Source organism: Chrysemys picta, chromosome 5, assembly GCF_011386835.1.
Source record: "Chrysemys picta bellii isolate R12L10 chromosome 5, ASM1138683v2, whole genome shotgun sequence".
NCBI lineage: Eukaryota > Metazoa > Chordata > Testudines > Emydidae > Chrysemys > Chrysemys picta.
The window spans coordinates 78333678-78351777 of record NC_088795.1 but is presented as its reverse complement, the minus strand read 5'-3'; the positions used below and the strand labels follow the sequence as shown (position 1 = coordinate 78351777).

The window sequence follows — 18100 nt, the reverse complement described above, 5'->3', positions numbered from 1 at the left end:
TCAGAAGCTTTCAATTTTAGAAAATGACTTTGTATAAGAGCTCTCCAGAGCTCGTGACAAAGGTTACATTTAGCTCCTTTAACATATAGTAAAAGGAAATGAGACTTCCACCAACCTCCTGTATATCAAATGATCAAACAGGAAAGAGAAGTAAGTCATGATAAAACCCTTTTTTCCCTAGCTCTTCATGATATGTCCAAAAAGTAACTTCCTGAAATATGAACTGGAAAGAAAATTAACTGAACCTGAAAATCACTATTACTTTCCTTACAAGCCTACACACATGACTTAAAGCACAGTGAACACCCAAAATTCACAGAAGTAATGAGAGGTTAAAAATCTTATTCCTGCTAAATTAACTGTAAAAATAAATTATAAATAAAATTCCCTCAAATAAAATTACAAGAAAAAAATCTCCCTTTCCCAATTTAAAGACCGCTATTGATTATTCACTTGAGATTTGTACCAACTTCCTGAAGGAAAAAAGTGTAATACTGACAAAGAATGGGACTATAGTATCCAATATTTTAATGTAAAAAATAGGCTTCAAGGTATTCCTCACCTTGAATCCATGCAAAGGTAATGAAATTTCAATAAAAAGGAGAATGAGAAGTATGTGACTGTGAATATATCTCACAAAAATTGTTATGCCCCAAAATTTGAAAATGTATTCTCCTCTATGGAAAAAAAATGTTTATTATTTTGCATATGAGAATTTTATTAACCCTGAATCTGCCTCATCCTCCACATGTGGCCTCCGTGCCTTATTCCTTTGCCCCTACCGTACCAGTTTTAACTCTGTTTCTTGCAAGTATTATTTATTGTACAATGTTTCATTGTATCATCATATAGCTGGACTATGTCACATATTAGGCAGCAGTGCACTTCCTTGAGGCACTGACAGGGGAAAATGCAGGGGTGTTATGCACTTTTATCCTGTTCTCTGTAAATAGGGCCTCAAAGTGGAGACGACTATCTCTTTTAATTCCATAACTTATTTAGATGATTTAGATATGTTATTTTGTATCTGCACACATCACAACATTTGCTGACACCACAAAAAACAAATTATAATTTCTGCCAATACAATATCATACACCAAAAACCAGTAACAAATTCAAAGGATCTTGACTTTCCGATTTTTAAATCAAGTACACTCAAAACATGTCATAAGCATTTGTCCTTACTGCAAAGGAACTACATGATGAAACTTAACTTTAAGAACAAGACACTTGGAATTATATGGGACATCAAAAAGGGTGAGAATACATTTAAATATGAAAACAAAAACAAATTACTACAGCCCCAAAACTTTACAAAAAGCAATACTAACACTCCTGCAAAGACTTAACTTTACACCTTGTGAGTAGTCTCATTAACAAACTTCAGTGGGGCTATTCATACTGCTTAAAAGTTAAGGATGTCCTCAAATCTATGAAGGATCAGGACATAAGCATGTTTTTATTTTATCAAGATGGCACACACTGACAAATGATATAACTTCACTCACTACATGTATGAAACATATGTGCTGGTTTTATAAACTGCAAAAGGAAAATTGTGAGAGCTGATTATGTTTTTATTTTGGGAATAGATCTGATAGCATTTACTATGTGAAAGACAAATCTGTGGTGTATCAAAATACAGCTACTGATGACTAAAAGTAAGGTCAAAGCACATAATTCATAAAATATTTCCAAACTCCTTTAAAAGTTATTTATTTTTTGTTGAATTCTGACAACATGGTTAGTGTCGTACAATGCAATCAGCTCATTTTTATCATTTCCTTAGAGTGCTTGAAAGGTAAACATTGCTGCATCTGGCTACAAGACCTGGAAATTAAAACCAATTAAAAATTACTAGAAGGAAAACATTTGATTGACTAGTCTAAAAGTTCACTGTCCAAGCACAAAAAAATGCAAAAGGGAAACAAACAGCATAGATGGTAGAAAGCAAATTAGATTTTTAAGATTCTTTTAGTGCATGGGCAGCTGGTGAACTGCTGGCTCGGGGAGGATAGCCCCCAAGCCTGGCCCTTCCGCCTCAGGCCCTGTCCCTTCCGCTCCCCCAGCCAGAGCCCAGAGCCACCCCACCACGGCCATTGGCCTCCGCCACAGGCTAGTGTCCCCAGCCCCAGATCAGCCTTGCCTAACCTGTGATACCTGCCACCCATGTTTTAGTGCTAATTATTTTATATACTAACCCAGTAGTATCCTTTTAAACTTCCTGACAATAAAAGTTAGATTTGTTAATATTCCTCATGGGCATTTAGAGAGATGCATTCCCCTAGACAGAGAGGCAGGAGACTGAATTTAGGTGGAGTCTTAAATATTTATAAGTAATATGGTTGGACAGATCGTGTTTGGGGTTTTTTGGGGGCGTGAATTTATTAACGGAAAAAGTTGTAACTGGAAATTTGATAGACTAAAAATTTATTAAATTGAAATACATTATAGAGATTTTTATTGGTGAATTTTAAATTTTGGAAATTTACTAGAGTTCAGTACCAGATTAAGTAAGAAGAATAAAAATAAAACAATTTAGGCTTCTGTACAACAGAATATTCAAAATTTGCTTCCAATCCTGTAATACATTGTTCATGGCTGACACAATTCACTTTTGAGCAATGGATTGCAAGACCAGGACCTTAGTAGTTTCTCATTCACCTTGATGTATATTTTTGTTTTAATATTCAAACACTATTTGAAAGAGAGAGATGTATATTCAATAGCAAACATGGTGATTCTTTTACTTAATAGTACAGTTAAATTTAGAAAATTCCAGATAAACTAAAAGTCTGAAGAGAACAATGTATGTGATCAGTGCATCAGATGCAGAGCTCAGTGACAAGGTCAACTAAATTTGCAATATACATTTAATTCAATACAGTACATTGGTCAGCACAGTACAAGTACTATGGTGATAAGCACTATAGAAAGCCCTTAAGTAGTTATGTCCTAAGATTTAAATAAATATCCCAAAGAAAACTTTTACTTGTACTTCACAATATTTAATGGTAGTGAGAAGCTCATAATACCTTAAAATATTATCTAATTAATTGACTTTGGTTCAAGGTTTATAACAAAGTACAATCTTTGCCAGAAGAATCAAGATACTGAGAAGGATAAAAAAAAGACAGCAGGAAGAAAGCAAAATTACAGTACTATACTAGATTTCTAAGGCACAATTACTGAAAGCATAGTAAATCTTTTCTTACTCTGCCACACATTTTTATAACCCACTTGATCAGGTGCACAAAAATATATATAAAGACCAAGGAATGGCAGTAAGGTCTGAGCCCCATCTTGGTGTGGTGTGGAGACTCCCCATGCCTCCATGAACTCCCCAGTCACTGGGGAGAACATCCTATGCACTTTCTGACTGACCTTTGGGTTAGTATTGTTAAAATAGATGTTAAGTTTATAAGACGTGTTTAGAATTTATGAAATACATATATTAATCTTACTTATAATATCAGTATCCCATGTTATAAGGTTATATTAAGTGTTTGCACTGTAATCCTCTATAATTGCATAAATCATCAAACAGAAAAGGAGCATTAATTTATGTAGAAATGCTGACTTCCTACAGAAGCTGTTTGGTCTTGCCCACGAAGAAGGCACATTGAATCCAAATGAGACATTGTGAAACATTAAAGAACAGAGACTTTATTGATTGCTCCCCTGACCTCTGACACCCATGAAGTGGAAATGTGCAGGTGGATTCATCCCATCAAATGGCACTCTGAGGGAAGGGAATAAAAATCCCTCAGAAGGAGGAACTGTGTTTCTATGATGTTTGAACTCTGAGGAGCGGAAGATTTCTAAACATAAGCAAAGGATCCCCAGTTGTTTGCCCTGGGTTAGGCCTAGAGGATTTACAGAGAGTTTGCATATTACAGAAGCTTCTACTACTATTTGGAATCTAAGACTAACTCATTTGTAAATAACTCACTTATTTTTCTTATTTAATAAATCTTTACATAGTTTATTATAGGATTAGCTACAAGCATTGTCTTTGGTTAGAGATCTAGGGTGCAACCGATGTGGGGTAAGTGACTAATCCTTTGGGACTGGGAGAAACCTGGATATTATTGTGATTTTTGAGGGTAAGGACCCATCTATCACAAAGGAAAGCTTGCCTGTGTGGCATGATAGACCAGAGTACCCAAGGGGACTGTCTGTGACTTCATGTTAAGGCTATTACAGTGCTTGAGGAGTTAATATACAATACTTGGTTGGTGAAATCTAAGGATAGACCACACAACCAGTTTGAGGTTTGTACCCTGGTTTGAAATGGTCAGCCCTGAGGTTGCTATTCATGCTTCTGAGCCACTCTAGACAGCCTGACAGCAGTCACTCAGCGAAAGAGGCACGTCATTCACATAGCATATGCCATCGGCATACTAGCCTGCACTGGCTGATGAAGAAAGTTTTCCAGGTGAAATTGATTGTGTTGGTTTAAATTTCTAAAGTCTGAAGTCCTTTGAGACCTGGCTACCAGAAAGACCATCTTTCACCCTATGCAATAGTGTCACAGGCGTGATTAGTGAAAGTATTTGAACTAGAAGTCCCCTACTGGCAGAGGAATCTCTTTCATGGATCCTCCGCTTTGGAGGACTCATTCTCTCCATTACCCCATCAGAGCCCAGACTGGATAAACTTCCAAAGCACACTATAAAGCTCATCTTTTCTCCCTTACATATTTGGAGAAATGTTGTGTGGTCAGAGCTAGGGCTATTATTTATTATTATGGAGGTACAAAATCATTGGCACTTTTTAATGGGAAGATCAATAGGCAATAATATTTTCTAGATTTCAATTTCGTATTGTATATTTTAGTTACTGTAAATCTCTTACAATTAAGAATAGGGATTTATAGAAAATAAATAAATAAAATAAGTAAATAAATATGGCATCTTCATTGTTGCCTCTGCCAGTGAGCACATGTTCAATAAAAATGTAAACTGACCTTAACTATAGATTGGCTTGGAAGATTAGCTTTGCATTGGTAAACATCAATTTTGCCATCCACACCCAAACAGATGAAAAAATATTTCCATAGATGATTGAAGTTTACACATAGGCAAAGCAAGACGACTGCAGTACAGTACTTGATCTCTTCTCAGTAAATCTGAGATATGAGTTCAAATCTTTAACAGTTTGCATGCTCATAGTTATCACATATTTTTGGACACCACATTGTGTGTTAATTGACTGACATTTCTATGTTTTCAATGCATCTTGAAGGTCTCACACCTGCTTGTGTGCAAGTCAAAAATAAGGTATGATTGCTTCTATATTTCCTTTATACATACTTTTTAATGTTTACAGATTATCTACAAAAGGTTACTTGAGGCTCAAATTTGGTTTTAAAACACCAGATCAGGAGCTTTTTTTTGGAAGGGAGCAGTAGCAGGGGATAGTGGCTGGGCACTGCCAAACAACGAGTGAATCAGAAAAAAAAATGGTGGAAAGTTAGGAGCACATGAAGGAAACAGAAGCCCTTGTTGTCCACAGTGAATAAAATTACAAGTCATGAATGCAATTGAACAGAATAGTTGGTGCACAGCGGTTCCGTGGCCAGTAATTGAGAATAAAGCAGGGAAGCTAAGGGTGAAGACTAGCTGGAAGAAAATAAATTTAAATATACATGTGAATAAATAAGAGTTGTCATAGAAAAAGAAGCAAAGAAGAACAATGTTCTCTGGGAAATTCAACCACCCATATGGATGTACCACATAAGGCCCTACAGAGCACTTTACCCTATATTAAAGATTCAGCTGAGACTTTGGCGGTCTAGAGGCCTCTTGAGTAAATTATCTGGGTGGGGCAAAATTCACCTTAACTGAATAAACATTGGTTTATTGAATTTGTGCACATGCAAGTGAAAAAGAAAAGTGATGAGTAGGTGCGTGGATAAGTTTATAGTTTAAACTCAACCAATTCTGCAAGATTCTAAAGAAAACTACATGCACAGGCATGAGCAAATATGCAGTATATAGCACCTTGACAAAAGAGTGGAACATTATGGTCTATTACAAAGGCCAGAGATTTGGGGTAGAGGGTGTCTTTTTATATGTGCACAGTACCTAGCACAATGGGCCTGATCCCTGACTGGTGCCTTTGGAGAATGAGGGAAACATTTGTCCTATCTATCTATAAATAAAGTATCATGAGCACCTGAGTTTGTGTGTGTGAAGTTATCCTGTCTGACTGCACAAAGTCACATCAAAAGAGGTGATTAGGAAACTATCAGGAAACAAAACAATGGCAAAAATAAGGTATATTAGCCATATATATATATATATATATATATATATATATATATATATATATATATATATATGTATATATGCTGGGTGAAGTATTCACAAGTCCCTCTGTTTTCAGTTTAAACCGATTTTTACCAAAAAAAACCCCTGGGTTTTACAAAAAGTAGTATTTGTTTTTTCCCCTGATTTTCACCCAATTCAAATATATAAAAATAACTTGTTTTATTAGGAAAATACAATATATTGCCTGAGATATATGTATTACAATAACACATTCATCTGTGTGTATATGCAAAGCTGCCAGTTGAAGTAAAGCTATGTATTAGCATAGAAGAGACACACAATAAACAAACACGTACATATGCAAGCTTTGAAGTGCATGCACATCTGAATGTACTGATGAATCTCATGCCCATCATGTACACATTTCAAGCTGTTGGCAGATAACGCTTAAAGGTCTGACACACTAAAATGGGAAGAAAACGAAAAATCTGTATCACAATATGTTCCATAACACATGGAAGTATTTGAAAGTTAAAAAAATAAAAAAAAACACAAGAGAAAAGGATGAAGTTGAGTGTAAGCGCTGCAAGTGGCATGGCCCAATTATTAACGGTAAATATTTATAGGCTAATCGTTTATTCAATTGAAAAGTTTTATTTTGGGATTAGAGATATATTGTTTTCTTAAACTCAGGGGTGGTATTGTGTTTTGAATTCTGTTTTAGTTCTGCAGAAAATCACATTGAATTCCACTCACCAAAGCATTAATCTACTGAATACGTTTTTCCCCCATCCTTCCATCCACCAAAATAAACCCTGATATTTACCCAGAAAAATTATTAATAGTTTTTACACTTATTTTCACCTTTTTGTTGTTGTAATAATAAACACAAATTCCTGGAGAAAATTAAATGAAATAAAAACCAAAAGCGAAGGGCCCCAAGTATACAGCACATTAATAAATATTATGTGCAGGGTATTAATATTTTACTATTGATAATATTAATATATCTAAAACGTAAGTGTTGGGAAGTTACATGAATTGGATGTATTATGCTCTTCCCACAATTCTGTTCACCCATGTCAAATATTCTACAATATCTTGCAAAGCTGAAGTTAGCTTTGACATTAGAAAATAGGCAACTTGTCCAAGCAAAGATGTATGAATATTTTGTATCAGATACCATTTGTATCTTCATGGCTCATCAACATTTGGACTGTAGTATTCAAAATAATATACGAGAAAATACAGGGAGGTACTTTCATGGACCAGTCCCTGGAATGCTAGTATCTAAAACAAAGAAAAGGGAGGTACAGAACTACAAGATAAGGAACTAGCACCAACTGGTGGGTTGGATTTTAATGACATACAGAAAGCTTTGTAACTTGTAAAATCATACTATAAATACTACTACCTGATCCATATCTTTGAAGCACACCTTTTGTGTAAAAGGCTGCAAGAATTTGCCTCCCAGAAGGAGGATATGTATGTGTCCTTTTTGTATTGTACTGTTTTTTCTTTAGATAATAAATTTGGCTGTTTGAGTCACTTTATTCAGTCACAGGCTCCCAGAGAAAAAGGGCTTACACGTACCAAACCCAGTTCGAAATTAACACAGTTGGGAAACAAGAAGGCTGCAACCCAGAGATCCACTCCAACACCTAGAAAGAGAGGTGAAGGAAGCCAAACCTGTCATCTGAGGAGTGCACCCAAGAGAGATCAAAAGCAGTTTAAAGCATACCTCATTCTGTAACCATGAAAGGGACTCTAGATGGTACTGCAGTACAAATTAATTAGAGCACAATGATATGAGAGAGTCTTTGGTGCTATTCCTGAAGCACTAATGTGAGGATATGTGTGTGCTGTTTGTAAAATCTGTAGCAGGAAACCAGGCAGGACACACTGAAGAAGATTCTAAGCAGAAGTTCTACAATCAAGTAAACAGAAAAAGAGTAACTTCAAGGATAACACTATTTGACTTATTCTAATAAAGTTCCTCATTCAATGACTGTAGAAAGTGACTCTTTCTGTCATTCTTTACCATTTGACATGACATATAGCAGCTGAAACAGAAATTGACAGGTTCTGTAACACACTCACAGTATCATTTTCCATGACACTAGCAGCAATGTGAAATTGAGTGTGTTCACAGTCCTAGTCAATTCCACTTGTTCGGGCAGTATGTTACAGTCTAGGTCATTTTTTTCCCCCTTCAGATCCTACAACCTTTGTGACACAAGTTAAAAACCAAGTAAATATCAAAGACAGTAGAATAGGAATGAATAAAATGGAAACAAGAGCAGAAAAAAATGGGAGAGAGATAAGCAAGTTGGTCATTTTAGAAATTGCTGGAAGACTCCTCCATCCCCCAAGCACAGGGCTTCTCAACAACAAACAGCAAGCCCCCTTCATGTGAAGAGCATTTCTGCCCCCCCCCCACACACCTCTGAGTTTGGGATAGAGAGTCCTTGTGCAAATTTGATAGTGATACCCACTCCAGAGAATCTCTTCCCCATTCTCTCCCAGCAATCTGCCATACCAAGCTCTTCAAGAAGCATCTCCCACAATTTGATACCCCAAATCACCTCCCCTTATTCAAAAAGAAACCATCCTCATATCCCCATTTCACCACTCCTCTCTTTCTTCCCTTTCCCCAACAGAACGTCTGACATTTTTCTCTCTCTTCCATTAATTGTGTTCTAACTCTCCTCCTGTTTATTCTCTTCTTTTTCTCCTCTGTTGACTGTAGACATTCCCTCTTATTCCCAACATCTTCACCTCCCTCACACCTCACCGTACTTTCTCCATCATTCCCTGTGTTTCTGCCACTCTACCCCAGGCCATTTCTTCCCCATCACTCCTTTTCTGTTGTCTCTCTCTTATGTGGGCCTGGTCCTGCAACATTTACCAACCTGAGCAGTTCTATTGAAGCCCAAGGGAGTACTCATTTAGCATTCATTACTAATTTAAGTATTACTACTAAGTCTAATGATGACAGAATTAAATCCTGTATTACTAGTATATTAGTGTTGGCAGCACTAGTCAGGTCCTCAAGTGTCTACTACCAATAGCTCTGATTCTGCAATCCATACTCAAGGAAAAAAACTCTTAAATCAATAAAAATTTTGTCAGAATAGAGAGAAAAAGGTTAGACCTGTAGTGTTCAATGCCTGTGGCACAACATTCTAGTAGCAGTTCAAGAGTCCACAAATATTACTGTTGTAGCCATTACCTGCTCTTTGATCATCTACTCAGCTGTATGCCCTAATATTTTTGCAGTCTGTACAACATGTTTATTTTCCACAAATGCCAGTGTTTAGCTGCAGAAAATACATTCAACAGGACAGTGGTTCTCAACCAGGGGTACACGTAAGGGGGATAAGCAGAGATCTTCCAGCGGGTAAGTTAACTAATCTAGATATTTGCCTAGTTTTATGACAAGCCCTGCAGTAGAAAGGGGATCATGTGGGTCCCACAGTACCCACTGCCATAATAGTGGGAGCAGGATAAAAATTCAACAAACAAGGCGGAAGCAGGTGTGAGTAGGTATTGTGGAGTGGGATGGGAGCAGGATTAAAAATACAGTCCTCCCACACCACAAATAACATGAACACCCCGGCCAGCACCCGCTGCTCTCTAGCTTACCAGGTCTGAAGGCAGTGCCCCCATCAGCAGTAGTGGAGAAGTTAGGGTGGCAATACCATACCACCCTTATTTTTTTGCAGGTGCTAGTGGCCAGCAGCCACTGCTCTCTGGCAGCTGAATGACAAGACTCAAGTAAAAAAGAGGCTCAAGCATCACACTGAAATACAAGTACAATATTTGTATTCCAATTGATTTATTTTCTAATTATATGGCAAAAAACAAGAAAGTAAGCAATATTATAGTAATAGTGTGCTTTGACACTTTTGTATTTTTAGGTCTGATTTTGTAAGCAAGTAGTCTTTAAGTGAGATGAAACCTAGGGTGCACAAGACAAAGAGTCCTGAAATGGGTACAGGAATCTGGAATGGTTGAGAACCACTGCAACAGGAGACCATTATCCTGTTTTATCATTCTATTTTACTCACATTATCTTTTAATTAACACTAAAATATTTCAAAGTTATTAAAAGCCATTCTCAGGAGTTCTAGATTTCAAAAGAGCTCAAATTCAGATTATCGTTAGCTAGTATACAGCTACAGTTTACATACAGAAATGTCATTTTAATTAATAAAACTGACATCTGACATCCTGATTAGCTTGTTCATGTTTCTTGTAGGATAAGTGTTCAGATGTAATGCATATTGATTTTTCTGTCTCTCTACCTGCTGCAAATAAATACTTTCCACACTTTAAAGACACAATAACAGTCAATTAATCTTTGCTAATTCATTCTGACTTTGTAAATGCATTGATTAAGTTAGAAGGTAGAAGATATTGAATTAAAATTTCTAAAATAATCTTAACAGAGATAATGATGCCCACTGTAAAGTTTGATTGAACAAAAACACATTGTTTTTTTATGAAAATGCTTAACACATAAGTAGCTATAAAAAGCTCAGTTGCCTCTGTGTAGAGAAATACTAACCAATCACAATGTTATGGCTAGGGTAGCCAACATTATCAGTTACCGAATTAACTGTCTGGAAGAGTAACAGGTCCATATGTAAAAGTTAACTTACTCGCCAGTCACAGTGAAACAATAATGTAATTTAAATGAGCAAATGTATTTCCAGGGACTCTGCATGTCAATTCTTGTACCTTGAAAATATTCTCATACAAATATCACGACAATTTTGGTAGATGTTTTAACTATACTGGTACTTTATACATCTTAAGCAGGGTACTGCTGAGTTATTTGGAAGTCTGTAAATTAAATTGTTGCCATCTTTAACATAGATAACAGCTGCTGCACAAGTGTCAGATATTGAACTTCTTCATACTCAAGTCACTTGCAAATATTTTGCATCCGTGATTGTAAAGTAAATTCCAGCCTGGAATTTATTGATCACCCACCCTATATCTTAGAAGCCAGTCATAAGGCTCTTTTATTATTACAGTTTCTTTAGATGCATGTGCCTTTTACTGCAGTGTATCATCTACCTAGCAATATAGCGGCAGTGGTTATACAGTACTTCAGAACTTATTGTTTTTTTATGTGAGAAGTGAATGTTCTAATGCCTTAAAGCCCCTTTCCCTCTGCACGTGTTGTGCTGTTGAAGTGTTACAAGCTGTCTACAATTTGGTAAGAACACTTCACACTATGAGGCACAGAAAGTTTAGCATCCAATGAGTGTAACTAGTATGACAGATTACTACTAGTGCGGATACTAATAGTTGGTTAATGGGATTGGAGGCTTGGGAAGCATTTTTTGGCAAGTAGGGGGTAGAAGGAGTTAAAATAAAATACTGGTCTGAATCACTCAGCTGGTGTAATGTATAACTAATGGAAGAGAATTCCAGAACAAATGATGTATGGGAACCTTTTTTGCCTGTTTTTTTTAAATAAGAGGAGGAAAATGTACACAGCTGATGTTGAAGAAAAGCATGTTTGTGCTCACCAGAGGAACTTCTGAAACATAGTTCATCCTCATATAAAAATTGCCCTGTACCTGACACCAATATCATTGGAATTCAAGGTTAGGTACTGAATTTATGCTAGTCACACAAGACAGAACTCCCCAAAGGCAGCTTCGTCTGGCACACAATATTTAAATGTGTTCAACTTGCTTACTTTGGAGAAGATCCTCCTTTTTTTGAGTGTTCTCCAAACACTCTGGACCTTCCTTACCCTCTATCACATAACAGAGGTGCTCCAAAAATCCAGATGTCAGGATGCCAAGCCAATGCTCTAAGTTATTTGATTTAAAACACACTCTCTCTCTCTCTCTCTCTCTCTCTCTCACACACACACACACACACACACACACACACACACATTCATCACCTTCTGTGAAAACACTTTTTTCCAAGTGGGAGATGAGTCAAAGCAGGAAAGAACCCACAACGTTATCCCGAACAACATTTTTTTTCTATACAAGTTTAGGTAAATGAAGAGTGGAAGTTTGTGGAAAAACAAACTTACTTCAATTTTTATGAATTTATTACTCCTCATTTATAACAGCACTCTTTAGAAATGTTGGGACTATAATTTAATATGCATCACACAATCAAAACAGATATTGAAAACACACTAGGACTGGAATTAAGGAAAACAGAAATGTGACAGTAACACCCAGGATTTAGGGGAAGAGGGAAAAAACAGTGCAGTGAATAATTTGAATATTTTAGCATTTGTGGATAGAGAAGAAGGAATTTGTGGGACATAATAGTAATATAGAAAAGAGTGGTTTACAGATATGATCCACTAGAAACTCTGAATGAGGACTCTACAAGATGAGAAAAGACTGATTTAAAAATTCTCTCTATGATCCTGTGAGGTGCTCAGCATTCTCAATTCCCACTGACTTCCCATGGGAGTTGAAGGCATTCAGAACCTTCCAGGAGATGCTCAGTACCTCACAGAATTGGCCTCTTGGTAGATACAGGTGTTATTAAACATTTAATTACCATGTTTTTATTCTAAGGACATGATTTTAAAGCTAAACAGATAGAATCAAAGTTTATAAGAAACCATGTTTCTTTCAGCAAATACCAACAGATATGCTTGTGTTCTATTTTTCTGTAGGATCTTTTTCAATACAAGTTCCTTATTACATAAGTGAAAAAAGTTTCCTTTTTAAAATATAATAATCTAACAAAAGTATCAGGACATTCATTAAAAGATTGTTTCCCTAAAGTGGTTAAAATGTATGTTTCTCCCCAGAAGTTCTTAAAGTACAGAGATTGTATTTTATGCCATTTTAGAGTTTGTTATTCAATTCCACTTATAATATTTTATTTAACACTGTTTTCAACAGGGATTATGACAAACCTATATGTTTCCTCTTTGGAGAAATATAGTAAACGAAAAGTTATTTCATAATTCTTGTTATACCAACTTTATCAGACATTACACACTGGACAAACTTTTAAAAGAATATAAATATTTCTATATTATTGCTACAAGAGTTTTCACACAGATTGATATTTCTTAAACACACATACTCAAAACTACCTTCTCAAGTATCTGAAAATCTAATAGCAAATTAAAAAAGTTATCAAAATTGATTGGTTCATCCATTTGTCATTTAAAAAACATCACGAAAGTTGGTAGATAGGTATATTAATATACTATATATTAACTTTTGAATTAGTGAAGGATGACAAAATGAACTTCTTAAAGGATCTCTGTTCCAAGTCTTTCAATATTCTGCTTTAAATTGTAATTTTCTGTAATCAACTACAGATAAGTTACAATAAATTGAATTTAGCTATTCAGACATGAGATAACAGCAATTGAAAGAGGACTTTTCACTGGATTGAAAAAGTAATAATGTTGCCTTGTTTTATGCCTGCCCTGGTTACATATAACAATGTATTTAAGTGTATGGAAAACAATGCTAAAAAATCTGTTTTCTCTTCTCTAGTGATCTTGCATACCTCGTGTTATTTCCAAGCTAGCAACATAATTACTGTAGTCCTTTTGTAAGATTTACAGTCATTACAACCTAATAACTAAAAACTCTATCACCTTTCAGCCCTGCTAGAGCTCTGCATACTATTTTAAGAAAGTTAGACTATTTAAATATAATTAACCATTCAAAACAGTCCATTCCAGTCTGCAATATACTGGGAACATCTTTCAATTGTACCTTAAACTAAAGTAATAGTTACCTACTATTCCATAATTTTAACAATAATGCTTCGATACATATGCCTGTAATTACGTTACAAAGTAGTACTACTTTCCTAATAACCGCACGATCATTTTCTGATGCACAATGGCAACTCGAAAAATAATAATTGATACAGAAACTAGGATTAGGAATAAATACAAAATAGCATACACTAGCCCATCCACACAAAACAAGCATAACATCCTGGAAAATGCAAGTTTTCCAAAACTACTTAATACAAGCGCATTTAAAACGGACAAAATTCAAAATCAAATGTCTATTTCAGGTGTGAATTTCCACTTTGTAATATGCAGTGTTCCTCTATAATGTGCTGGAGAGCTCTTCTTTCAACTATGATTAAAGCGAAATAAATTGTTTTATGCAGAGTCTTGTACAGTTTTCCATTGCTCCATCTGCTGGATGTCTCTACAATTCTACTCCTAACTCATCACCTCCAAAAAGTAACATCAACTAGTTCAGCAGGTGGCTTCAGCCTTCAGCAAACTCACGGCACACTATGTACAAGTTGTTACTGTGAAACTCACACGGAGATTTAAATTAAGGGAAACTATACACAGCTCTCCACCCCCAAACAATACAAAATTACCCCCAAAGAGAGGAAGGGGATCTTTTAAGTAGTTAGCCTGTTCTACGTAAAAAATAAAGATATAGCTTAAATACAATACGATTAGAAATACCACTATATTGATGGATATGTTCAAGTTTTCTTTTAAAGGATATATATGTATGTATGCATATCTCTACAAGTACACACCTGTATCTCACCTGCTTTCATAAAGGCAGGTTCTTACATGGAGATATTTTCCAAAACAGAATTTATCTAAATACCTATGAGTCTTTTATGCAGCAGAATTGTTGGTCCCAGGATATTAGTGAGACAAGGTGTGTGAAGTAGTATCTTTTATTGGCCCAATTGCTAAAGATGAGCTCTTTGTAAGCTCCAAAGTTGCTCGCTCTCTCACACACAAAAAAGTTGGTTCAATAAAAGAGATTACCCCATCCACCTTGTCTCTGTAATGAGTCCTTCAGATTTCCATCCTAGCTGCTTGTAGCCCGCACTGGAATCACATTTCCATGCGTTTTCAGTTTCTTTCCGTACTGTCCCTGATGGGACAACTTGGTACTTACAACAGTGGCTCCTGCAAGGAAAGCATTTGCTCACTCCTGGAATCGAGCGGCAGCAGGAAAAACTTCACCCTGGTTTGCATTCTCCTATGGCTGCAAACTTACGCTCCTGCCACTCGAACTCCTGCTGCGAGCGGCAAGCCAGGAGATTTAAAATGAAAATCCAAACAAGCAAAGCAGACGCATTATTCAGTCAAGGCACCTGTATAATGACTAAACCGATGTCGCAGTAGAGGATCCTCCCGGCTGCTGAATCCCCAAACCCTTCCAAAACAAAATAAACAACTCCACCCCAATTAACCCAAAGCACCCTCCCCCGATTGAAAAGAAGGGGGGAGCGAATGGCAGGTGCGAGGGGGAGGCAAAGTTTGGCAAATGCTCGGCTCCTAATTTAGGAGTCCTAAAATTAAAATTAAAGGCAACTGTAGAGCAAAGACGATCTCGTTCCCCACCGTTTCTAGGAGCGGTGACCACAAGCGAAACGTACCTGTCTGCTGTCTCTCCCCCACCTTTTTTTCCTAGACGGGTGGAGGCACGAAAGGAAGCCCCCTCGCTGCAGTCACCGAGCTATGGAGGCTGCCAGGCAGAGGGCCAGCAGCAAGAGCCCTACTGGGCAAATCACTTGAGCAGGTGAAGTTGGACAGCAGCAGCCATCAGGAAGCAACACGTTTGGGTTGAACTTTGCAGCTTCAGTCCCACCGCAAAAGAGCCGATCCCCGCCCGGCCGAGCCGCGGTCTCTGCCTCTTTTATTGGCGCGGGCGGTATGGCTTTATTTACTTATTTATTTATTTCTCTCTCTCTCCCGCCTCACCAGCCAGTCCTCCCACCCCCAAGCGGAGTCTGTTCCAGTCACTCCTGCCTGCAGCTTGGCAGGGCTGCTCTACTGCCGACGCCAGCCCCGCTTTCCCGGGGTGCTGGCCTGGGAGGGAACGGGCCGGGGCTCCTGCCAGCGGGGGGAGGTGGCGGCAGGAGAGAGAAGCAGCTCCCAGCGCTGGAAGGGCTGCACCCAGCCCGCCCGCCGCTTAAGAGACTGAGATGCGCGAGGCAGATGCAGGGTTGCAGGCACCGCGGCTCCTGCACCGCAGCGGCACCAGCGTGCAGCACGGGCTCTACAGCCACCTCCTCAGCCCCGGCCAGCCGGCTTCAGGCTCCCCGCGGCTCTAGAGCTCCTGTCATGAACCCCGCGGGAGAAGCCGGCCCGCCCGCCCTTTGGGATGGCGGGCTGCGACTTTACGGCTGTTAATGGTGGGTTTGGTGATGCACTGGGGGCGGGGGTCCTTCTCTCTCTCTGGCGCCTTAAAGGTGCAGCCCGTTCCCTGGGCTGCGCGCCCGCCGCGAAGGGAGCCCACAGCCCTGCCACCGGTGCTCCTGGGGGGTGGCGGCTGCAATTCATTCCCCACCTCCCCGCTCCGCTGGGAGCTCGCTACGCGCCCAGCCTGATCGCGACCGGTGCTAGCGCTTACCCTGGGAAAGCACCGAGCGCTGCTGGAGCCCCGCTCGCAGTCACCTTACGGGGAGCCTAGGAAGGCGCCCCGGCTCCTCACTGAAATACCTGCCCCCACGCTCGTGGGCTCAGTGACCGTTTAAGGATGATTAGAGCCACTTCGTCCAAAAGGTGAAATCGCGGTGGTGAGTCACACAGCCCTGCTGTTAACCTGGGGGTCTCCTGTCTACGGAGGGCTGAGCACAGCCCCAGGCATGGGGGGGTATTGTCCATTTATTGTTTGCATGGGTACTTGAGGGAGACCAGCCGCAGTGAGGGGTGTTGATGGGTTTTAAGTTCACTATAGCTCATGTGAAGCCAACAGAGAAGGAGCCTCGTTTCAAGTCTGATTTGCTGAAGGGACTAGGAAACAAACCATTGCCTGGATTTTCTCTGCTAATCAAAGCCAAGCCCGGAAACCACCACCACCCTCATCTGTCCATTCCTCTGTGCCAAGGCCACCTCCACTATTATCACACGTAAACACAACATACGTTCGGGCTGCTTGGACCCAGTGTGTTCAGTGCGCCTGCACTACCTTTCCTTTTCGCCCAGCCGCTGACTGGTGCAGCTGTGAATGGAAAACAATTCTGTCCGCTAGTCGCTGTTTTTTCCCTGTGTACGCACATGTGATAGAAAAATTGTCTCCCCCATCCCGCTCCTTGACTGAGATCAGGAGCGGAAAGAGGAGCAGATGGGACAGCATAGTCTGCAAGGTGGGGCTGCAGGCACTGTGGTGTGTCTTCAACTCCTGGATTCTCTCTGCTCACCTCCTCAGCAGAAAAATATATATCATTTTTTCATGTTATTTTATGCTGCCATGAAAACCCCCATAGGAAGTAAATGTACCTAGAGAATAAAGAGTTATTTAGCAAGTATTAGTAGAGAACAAAGCATAATTTATATCCCTATTCCTCTTTAGGTGACAACACAAAGTAATCTAAAGATTGCTTTTATCCTGACAGTCAATGAATTTATGTAGATTTACCATCCTGAACAGAAGGCTCAAATCTTTCTTTGCTCACATCTCTGTAATTCTACCTTTGTCAAATGAAAACAATAAACTAAAAAGACTAATGTATGTTTCCTTCTTAGTAGTAAATCCCATTGTCTAATGCAGAGAACTTTTTATTCAAAAACCTGGATCAATGGTTGACTTTGTTTTGAAGCCTTTATTTAAGAAGGTATTTTAAAAGAATGAAAGGTTTCAGAGTAGCAGCCGTGTTAGTCTGTATCCGCAAAAAGAAGAACAGGAGGACTTGTGGCACCTTAGAGACTAACAAATTTATTAGAGCATAAGCTTTCGTGGACTACAGCCCACTTCTTCGGATGCATCCGAAGAAGTGGGCTGTAGTCCACGAAAGCTTATGCTCTAATAAATTTGTTAGTCTCTAAGGTGCCACAAGTCCTCCTGTTCTTCTTTTTAAAAGAAT

At 38.6% G+C, this 18100-nt stretch overlaps 1 protein-coding gene across 3 annotated transcripts in view; it reads right to left on the bottom strand.

Annotated features, from left to right (window-relative positions):
* Positions 1 to 16210, bottom strand: part of TENM3 (teneurin transmembrane protein 3) — a 2213160-nt gene extending 2196950 nt beyond the window's left edge. For 2 of the 3 annotated variants that reach the window (XM_065596700.1, XM_065596702.1), the window contains exon 1: positions 15671 to 15918. The gene's annotated coding sequence lies outside the window, so the exon portion shown is untranslated. Of the gene's footprint in view, positions 1 to 15670 lie in introns of all 3 variants that reach the window. The other variant, XM_065596701.1, reaches the window with a different exon arrangement.
* Between the last annotated feature and the right edge of the window lie 1890 nt (positions 16211 to 18100).